This window comes from Trachypithecus francoisi, unplaced genomic scaffold, assembly GCF_009764315.1.
Source record: "Trachypithecus francoisi isolate TF-2019V2 unplaced genomic scaffold, Tfra_2.0 Lachesis_group13, whole genome shotgun sequence".
Classification (NCBI taxonomy): Eukaryota; Metazoa; Chordata; class Mammalia; order Primates; family Cercopithecidae; genus Trachypithecus; species Trachypithecus francoisi.
In genome coordinates, this window is record NW_022681458.1 from 57937769 (window position 1) to 57947549 (window position 9781).

At 34.6% G+C, this 9781-nt stretch overlaps 1 long non-coding RNA gene across 2 annotated transcripts in view; it reads right to left on the bottom strand.

Annotated features, from left to right (window-relative positions):
* The window catches only part of LOC117094761, a 62304-nt gene extending 54271 nt beyond the window's left edge, over positions 1 to 8033 (bottom strand). For both annotated transcript variants that reach the window (XR_004441666.1, XR_004441665.1), the window contains exons 1-2: positions 7994 to 8033; positions 3313 to 3381 (exon numbers count right to left, since the gene is read on the bottom strand). This is a non-coding gene — a long non-coding RNA (uncharacterized LOC117094761). The remainder of the gene's footprint in view (positions 1 to 3312; positions 3382 to 7993) is intronic.
* Between the last annotated feature and the right edge of the window lie 1748 nt (positions 8034 to 9781).

Sequence of the window (9781 nt, forward strand, 5' to 3'; positions counted from 1 at the left end):
CTATTTGAATTTTGAGAGATTCAGAAGAAGAGACGGGCAAAGTCATTGAAAACCTATTTAACAAAGTAACAGGGGCTATGGCAGGCAGGCGTATTAGTCCTCAGGCTCTCCGGTGACTTAAGTGGGCTCTGTTGGTGGAAAATCTGGGCAGGCCAATCCTTGGGCCTCTGGACAGCTTGCTCAAGTGTCACTAGTGACAACGATGGACTGTGTGGAAGGGCAGGTCCTTGAACTCCTGGGAAGTGTGCATAGCAGTGGCAGTGGCAGTAGCATCAGCAGGTCAACCTGCTGGCCCCTGAGCAACATGTGTGGGGTGCCACTGGTGGCAGTGGCAAGCTGGGTAGTCCAATCCCCAGGCTCCTAGGTCATACATGTAGGTGGATAATGGTGGTGGCAGTAGCTGTAGATTGAGAAAACTGTCCTCCAGGTTCCAGGGAGGCATGGGTGGGCATTGACAGCAGGTAGGGTGGGTTATGGTGCACACAGGTGCAATGGGCAGGGTGGGCCTGTGTTCGGGCTCCCAGTAGCCACACATGGGCAACAGCTACCAAGAAAACCTTTTGTTTTATGTTTAGCAACAGGCATTACTATTTGCTAACAGGGTATGTCACAATAAGATAATACAAACAAGAGTTTTATCAATTAAATGAACATTTATTCACTTTCAAAATTAATTTTACTTTTAAATTGTGCAACACATTTTTGCTATAAAATGACAATTCAATTTATATATGAGAAATTATATGAATTCAGACACTCAGAAATTATAAATATAAAAATATTTATTTTTCCTTTTGAAAGTGTGTATACTGTATGACCACTCCTTATAGTTGTATTTTTCAGTATTAGTAAGAAAGAACATTCTGAGAAAATAAAAAATAAACAAGTTGATCAGGACACTTGATAAAGGAATTGGTAGTAATAAATATGTTCTTACCACTAACAAACATAGGGTACACACTAACAAGCCTGTTAACCTAAATAGGTTATACTGACATACTATTAGAACCTTTAGTAATTGTAATACTCTCAAATCCCAATTCTCATCTAGCTTTTATATATATAAAGTAGGTAGAAGAAATATGTTTCTGGAACCCAAGAACACTATGTCAGCCTTAGTAAGAATTCAGAGTCTTTAGTGTACTCTTTATAACTGAAAAAAAAAAAAGTCCAGGTAAAGAAAATGAGACTACGTTAGTAGTAGCTGGGAAAACAGAAGAACAGATAATGTAAGAGAGAGATTCCTGGAGACTTGCAACATTTGGAGAATGTACAAGATAAATATATAAACATAAAAGATGCAGAAGACACTGGCTAGAGAATGTAACCAGAATAAACTTGATAAATTCTCACAATGTCTTTTAGTTTGCACTGATCTTTTAGTAATAACATATTAAGACTTGTATGCCTTACCCACACAAATAACCTAAGTGGCATTTTAGGCACTACTGCAAGTCTAATAGAAAGGATTACTGTATGGAAGCAGAAATAACTTTCAACATCATTCAAAGTGTACCACATGAGCAATGATAGAGCCCACTTTTCTCCTCAATTGCTTCAAATAAAAACAATCTATGTGGTCCTTTGTGATATGAAAATTATTTTACAAATTTAAGTTGTCATCTCTGCATCTATGAAGGTATGCATAGGAAAACAAACTTGAAATGCCTTGGAAGAGTACAGAGAGTTAGAAAATGATTTATTGTTTATATCCAGTTTAAGCTTATTTTGTAACTGCATATTTGCTCAGAAGTGTTTGGGAAGTTTTATTCTCTTCTATCATGTTTTTTTAAAAAAACTCTGTCCAGATAAATATATAGGGTTTACATTAAAAACAGATGAAATTTTTTTCATAATCCTTAATGGATTAAGTTGAGTTTGAAGTATTGATCTGCAGGAGAATCTATTGAATAGCTTAAGGGAAGGTGGTCAGAATTATCTAGTTAGAAATAGAAGACATTGGACTAGTTGTACAGTTTGACCAGACTTTGGGCAGGAAAAGAGGTAGAGAAAGAGAAACAGTATACAGACTGTAGAATAGTAGTAGAATAGTAGTAGTTGACTAAGTAACAAATAGCTCTCTGAGAAAATAGAGTTAAATGTCTCCATCTTGTCCTTGCAAAAAGACTTCCACTGTAAAGCACAGAGTTACAATGAGAAAATACAGTTCAAATGACTCTGATTATGTCCATCTTGTGGGAAGATCTGGGGAATCTGGTAGGAATGTGATTGTGCCTCAGGCACAGGTAGCTTTGAGCCGGCTGTGCTCCAGAGCAGTCTACTCCAAGTGCAGACTCTACGATTATGCATCACTGTGATGAGCATCACTCAGGAGACTGCTAGTACCATAGAATTCCAGGCCCCACCTTGACCTCCTGAATCAAGATCCTCAATGTAACAAGATCTCAGGAAGATCTGTATGCGCATTATAGTATGAGAAGCACTGTTCTAGAGAGTATATGCAACTGCTGACTAATTGCTTCTCCCACTGACACTCGTCAATTCAGCATGAGCAATACATCCTATAGTTACTTATATCTGTTGTCTCACCTGTTCTCTCCCTTGGCATTAATGCCTGTGAGCCAACCAAGAACAGAGAGAGGCATAAGCTCCCTAGGCTGGTGTCCTGAGAATTGGCTGGTTCCCAACAATTTAAGCACATGATACCTACAGGTGATTCTCTCTGCTCTTTCATCACCTTGAGGGGTGATGCAATAAGACCTTAACAGAATATACTTCTTAACTTTATTAGGTGATATAAAAATGTCTAACTAAGCATTTCCTAACGAAATACCACAGGCTTACGCAAATGAAAATGTTTCATTTTTGGTAGAAAATAACGTCTAACGGAGCATTTTCTTTAGAGATCAAGAAATATGTTATTAATATATTTATATGAACCACATGAATAAATATGTTAGTATATTAATTAGATAGTGCTTCTTGGCTCTAAATAGAAATATTATCCTATTAATGTTTAATGCTCAGTGAATGAAAATAATTCACAACCAAGCTGTTTAATGTCTAATTTTCTGCTTGCAAGTCTTAAGTAAGTTTTTACATGTTATAGTAAAAGATCTTGTCAGAACTTCTTATTTCCTGGGGAGCTAGCAAATGATAATAAATGCACTTACAAAAAAGTTTCAAACTCTAGTAATTGTCTTTAATAAATTGTCTTTCTGCTCCCTCTTAGTCTATTCACCATACTCATTAAAGAGAGGCTTCCATATTGAGAGCCCAGAAATCAATCTAAGTACATTCTCCATAATCAATTGCACCCAATGGGATATTCTTCATGTAATGAATACTTACATGGATTGTATCATAATGGCATTGGGGCCCATTATTTAACAGCCTTTCCTCTTTTGAAGAAATAGTGGCCTGGAAATTTTCCAGTAGAGAGAGATTTTCAGAATAATGCATTTTCATTGAAATTCTGTGCTTTATGTAAAGTTAGAAATGAAAAAACATAAATCATTTTCTACTAACCTAAAAATGCAGTAAGAATGGAGGTTTTATTAAACATAGGTACTCTGCAGATAAAAATGTATTATGTCAACTGTAAAATGAGAATTATGAAAATTAAAACAAATAGCTTTTATTCACTTGAGAGAACACCCCCTTTTTAAAGTCTAAAAGGTAGATAGTTGTTAGCTAATTCAGAAATCACAATGTTTTAAATGTAAAAATGAAAAAAAGTTACTTTCATTGTAGTTACTAAAAAGCAAGGGTTTGATCTAAAATTATTTTTGAATATGTTTACATAAACTAATTACTAAATATTTCAGAAGTGACTTTCCAGATTAATATAGTTCTTTGAAGATAATTTAAACCAATACCACAGTTATGAATAATTAATATAAACATTAATTGAAAATTTAAAAATTATATTTATAAGCAACAAAATAGCTGATGAGTCATAAAATGTATTTCTCAGTATTATAATAACAAATTACCATTTTTTTACAAATGGAAGTGATGGGACTAAATAAGAAATTGTATACGCTAAACAGATGTTCTTATACTGATAACTTTCTATTGTTAGAGTTGCTGAATTGCTTCCTACAAACTCGCATAAACGTAAATAATTTTAAAAAGAATATTTTCCAATTATGATAAACAATACTTCTAGAAAGTCCTATGTAAATACATATAGTACAGTCATTGAAACTTGTAGTTCTAGATATTAATAACTAATGAAGAAGAGCTAAGAACATCTTGACTGAAAATTTCCAAGATTAGCTCAGACAAGGCTCCTATGAAATACTGCTGAAATATAAAATTTAAATAGCCCTTTGTAGCATTCTGCAGAACAGACTAGCTACCACAGCAATAACATTGCATGAAAATCAGTGATGCTAAATATTAATGTTACTGGAAACAATCTAGACAATTCAATGAGATCATATGCAGACTAGGAGCAAGTGTATCTTTATCTTAAGTCCATTTAAGTTTCTCCTCACTTTTGTGACAGACTCTGATGAAAGCAAGGGGAACAATGAAAAGGTTGCAATCACCTGAACCAGAAGAAGCAGGCATCTGGTCCTACCTCATTCCTAAGCTTTAGCCTCTACAATGACTAAAACAATTTTATTTTATTTTTTTTTTCAGAACTTTTTTTTTTATTATACTTTAAGTTCTAGGGTACATGTGCATGACGTGCAGGTTTGTTACATATTTATACTTATGCCATGTTGGTGTGCTGCACCCATCAACTCGTCAGCACCCATCAATTCATCATTTATATCATGTATAACTCCCCAATGCAATCCCTCCCTCCTCCCCGCTCCCCATGATAGGCCCCAGTATGTGATGTTCCCCTTCCTGAGTCCAAGTGATCTCATTGTTCAGTTCCCACCTATGAGTGAGAACATGCGGTGTTTGGTTTTCTCTTCTTGTGATAGTTTGCTAAGAATGATGGTTTCCAGCTGCATCCATGTCCCTACAAAGGACGCAAACTCATCCTTTTTTATGGCTGCATAGTATTCCATGGTGTATATGTGCCACATTTTCTTAATCCAGTCTGTCACAGATGGACATTTGGGTTGATTCCAAGTCTTTGCTATTGTGAATAGTGCCGCAATAAACATACGTGTGCATGTGTCTTTGTAGTAGAATAATTTATAATCCTTTGGGTATATACCCAGTAATGGGATGGCTGGGTCATATGGTACATGATTATCTCAATAGATGCAGAAAAGGCCTTTGACAAAATACAACAGCCCTTTATGCTAAAAACGCTCAATAAATTCGGTATTGATGGAATGTACCTCAAAATAATAAGAGCTATTTATGACAAACCCACAGCTAATATCATACTGAATGGGCAAAAACTGGAAAAATTCCCTTTGATAACTGGCACAAGACAGGGATGCCCTCTCTCACCACTCCTATTCAACATAGTGTTGGAAGTTCTGGCTAGGGCAATCAGGCAAGAGAAAGAAATCAAGGGTATCCAGTTAGGAAAAGAAGAAGTCAAATTGTCCCTGTTTGCAGATGACATGATTGTATATTTAGAAAACCCCATCGTCTCAGCCCAAAATCTCCTTAAACTGATAAGCAACTTCAGCAAAGTCTCAGGATTCAAAATTAATGTGCAAAAATCACAAGCATTCTTATACACCAGTAACAGACAAGCAGAGAGCCAAATCATGAATGAACTTCCATTCACAATTGCTTCAAAGAGAATAAAATACCTAGGACTAAAACAATTTTAAATCCAATGTGGCACGTTTCTGGACAATTCTCTAAAATTACTGATAACTTAAAGCAGGACAAATTTAAGAAATTAGAGCCCAACATCATGGAACACATTATCAACTTACTGTTGTTTCTATTCTTACTCATCGGACTGTTTAGATAATTGATTGGGCTTCTAATTTGCTCTAGATTTTGTTGATCCTATATCCCAGTTTTTAAAATTCGACTCTCATTTTTTGACTGTTTCTGAAACCTTCAGTCTCTACATTGGAAATGGCTTAATTCCCAGACTCTAGGATTGGAGTATTTCCCTATCCTTACCCAACTTGTTAATTTCCAAGGGACTGGAGCCTGTGCTTGAATCCCAGTCCAGTGGCAGAGATTTTGCTACTTGATTTTTCCCTTAAACTCATACATACTTCTGACTCTTGAATTTCTCATTTCTATGGTCTGACTCTTGGACCTGCTAGCATAATCTGTCTGTGAAGTCTACCACCCCTTAGGTACTTTTATGCCCTTTGAATATCATGCCAGACTAAATTATCTCCTATGAAATTGGTTATTTTCTCCAGTAAATATAATTTAGATGCTGGGTTATCATACCGTCCCTTCCTAGTTTATGAAATTATGTAATGAAATTATGTCAGAGGCAGGAAGTCCCGGCACAGATTGAATTCCATTCCGTAGGAATATAAAGAAAGACAGATGCTTGAGAAATTTTAAAGATCTCCTAGAAGATTAAGAAGATCCTCTCAATCCTCTGACAAACTAAAAATGGCTTAACCTGGACATGAAAATGTGCTATTGAGATATGTTATTTCAGGGATCATGATTGACTGCTATACACTGCATCTACCCTACCTCTGTGCCGTAGCCCCACTTCCTGTAGGATGCTTCCAGTCAATAACTAAGGTTAGCAGGTATATTAAGGCAGGACCATTCCTATGAGCAACTTTGCCCTGAGTGTTATTCAACCAACCTGGTAAGACTTTTCTTAAAATGGTGCTGCAATCCAAGATGCCTCCTCCTCAATCCTCTTTTCTACCTTATCTGCTCCACAGGGGTTAGTTCTAAATTGCAGTCTTATGCTTTCCCCTCCTCTAATTTCTCTCATTTATCCTTACATACAATTTCCCCAGAACGTCACCTGCACAGTTATTTTTGTCTGGTGTCTGCTGCTCAGAGGACCCAAACTAACTGAAGCATGGCAGTGATAACAGCAGCATTTAGCAAACACATTTTATAAAATTTCTTGTTATTTAATTACATATTTCTTATCTGCTCTTTATAAGTCTAAACAAAATAAGAAATTTTATATTTAGTATTTTATGTTTGCTGTTGTGAAATTTTGTTTCTGGTGACATAAAATAAGTCATTAATTTATACTAAAGCACTTATCTGATTGGATTCTAATGGGACTACAGATGATCATTGACTTAAACAATGGTTCAGCTTACAGTTTTTCAAGTTTACAATAGATTTATCAACATGTAGCAACTGTATACATTTAAAACTAGTCAGGATTTAAAATAAATATATTAATTTTCATGAAATTATGCTTGGTTTTAAGTCACTATATGTTTTAAAGCAATGAAATGAAGACTGCACTTAAAATCTTGCTAATTCACATAACAACATTCTACTGTATATTCATGGCTATAAATAAATATTCTATAATTAAAGGAATGCTCTCCCCTAATTAAAAATAGCAACATTTTATCATAAATCAGAGATTAAGGTCCCAACTAAAGAATCAGGAAAACATTCAAATAGTTCAATTATGATATGCAGTTGTACTTATTTGCATAAAAATTAACACAAGGAAAATATTAAAAATTTCTCTGAGCTATGGAATTAGTAAGCATTCTAAATTTACAGTGTTTGAAAATACTTCCCAACAATATATTAAATACAAGTTAAGTAGAAGTGATGAGATTTCAATTGGAATTAAACTATGGAAAACAGCTGCAGAATTATCTGTAATTTTTTCTAAATATTTAGAAAAGAACGTAAACAGTAACATAATGATTTGCTCTTTGACACTATCTTTAAATGTCCATCTCATACAATTAAGCAGTAGAAAATATTATTATGTACAGTATCAATGTTGGTGTTATTACTTCTACTTTTTATTGCTGAGGAAACAAGACAGGTATATGTTTGGTGTTTTCTTAAGCCACAAAATTTAATCTTTAAATTCCTAATCAGAGAAGAGAATGTTAAAATTTAATTCAGAAGAACTTTGTAAAAATAAGATCTTTTGAAAGCCAACTCAGAAATCAACATAACTTACCATTCTCCCACATTGTGAATTCAAAGTAGTTTTCTCTTCCTTATAGAGAAAATAGTAAAGAATGTTTTTGACTTTTCTTCTATTTTCTTATACGTGACTCCTACAGACTCTCATATTTATAGGATGGACGTTTTTCTGAGGAAAATTTCCTGCTTTTAGCTCTCTCCCTAAACCAGAAAATACTTTGTTTTCATTATGGTCTGACTTTCTTATTTGTATGTTATTCTATAATATTCTTTCATGTGTGGTTTATCTCATCTGTGCCTTTGATTTTCTACTATCTACATTTGAGACATAATAAAATGTCTTTAATTCATAATATATTTTTTATCAGCAGTGTGCATAATAATTAAGGCTGCTGAAAGATAGATTTTTTAATTAATGTCTGTCAGTGTGATAAATTCCCGTAAACAAACTCTACCTCTAGAAGGAATATTTATGCAAGCCTATAATGTTCCCCAAAACATAGAAATCCCCATCTTTTTAACATATTGTAATCACATTCATCAACAAGGTACAACAGTCTTTAGTTAAAAAATAAATGAGATAAAATAGAGAGAAAAAAACTAAAAGCATTGACAAGTGTAAAAGACTAATGTAAAGAAATTAATCTTTCACAAATTTGTGTTCACTCAATTACTCTGAGCATGTTGTAATCAATTCTAAAGGTCTATGCTATAACGAAATGACAATTTGTTTCTAAGTCATTACTCAGGGGTTTACGAATTAAAAATGTCCTTAATTTTATTTTAATGAGACATAAAATTATAAGTTCCCTGTCCTCTTAGGTGGTGAACTTAGAACAATAGTTAAATGTTATTTCCACACTAGACCTAAATACTAAATGGGTGGCTCGAGATTTGTGATCCCCAGAGAAGCAAAGCAAGAGAAGTAGAGAATCACTTGATACGTGCCACCTGGAATTTGAAGGACACAGGATCTAAAGTCCAACACTTTCCTTTTGAAAAACATATAAAAGTACATGGCTGACTGGATCTGCAAAACTCAGAGAAATGCTTGGGATGGGGGCAGCCCCCATTCCAAAGACTTAGTCAAAGAAGTTTATCCTGTGGGTACAGAGACACCAAGAAAAGCAGCTGAACTTGAAACGTCTTTCAAAGATTGGGGTCAAGGGATATATGTGTGAAAGCAGAGTGAATCCAATCACAAAAGGCTATGGGAGGTATAGCAAAAGAACTCAAGAAAGTCTCTTTAATAATCATTTAAGGATGGATAAGGGAAATTAAAACTCCACATATGTAAATAAAGTTCAAATTTCATTGTGAGAAATTAGTTTCACAATTAGAGGAAGTTAATACTACAGTTTTCTTCTTCCTTATAGGTTTATAATGTGCTATTGAGGAGAATTATTGCTTTGAGGGTAAGACTGTATATGTTTGTGGGTGTGGTATGCACACATTTGATATAACAGTCACGAGATGGATACTGGGAAAAATAAAGAGGCATGTGTGCTACTCACAGAGCTGGGGAAATGTTGTAAAATGAATGAGACTACTAGGGTTCATGTCCACCACTGGTTCCATTGGACTTGGACTAACAAAGAACACCATAAAACACCTGTTGTATGGCTTTATTATTCTAAAGTAGCTAACTTATTTTGAAGACAATTTGTTTAGGATGGGAGTAGATATCCCTTTATTTGATCAACAAGTATTTACTGGGGACCTATTATGTTTAAGGCAAAACTAAAATATAGATGAAGATAACTGCTCTCATACGGTTACATTCTATTCTGAGAGATACAGCTGTTGTCATGCTGTGAAGAAA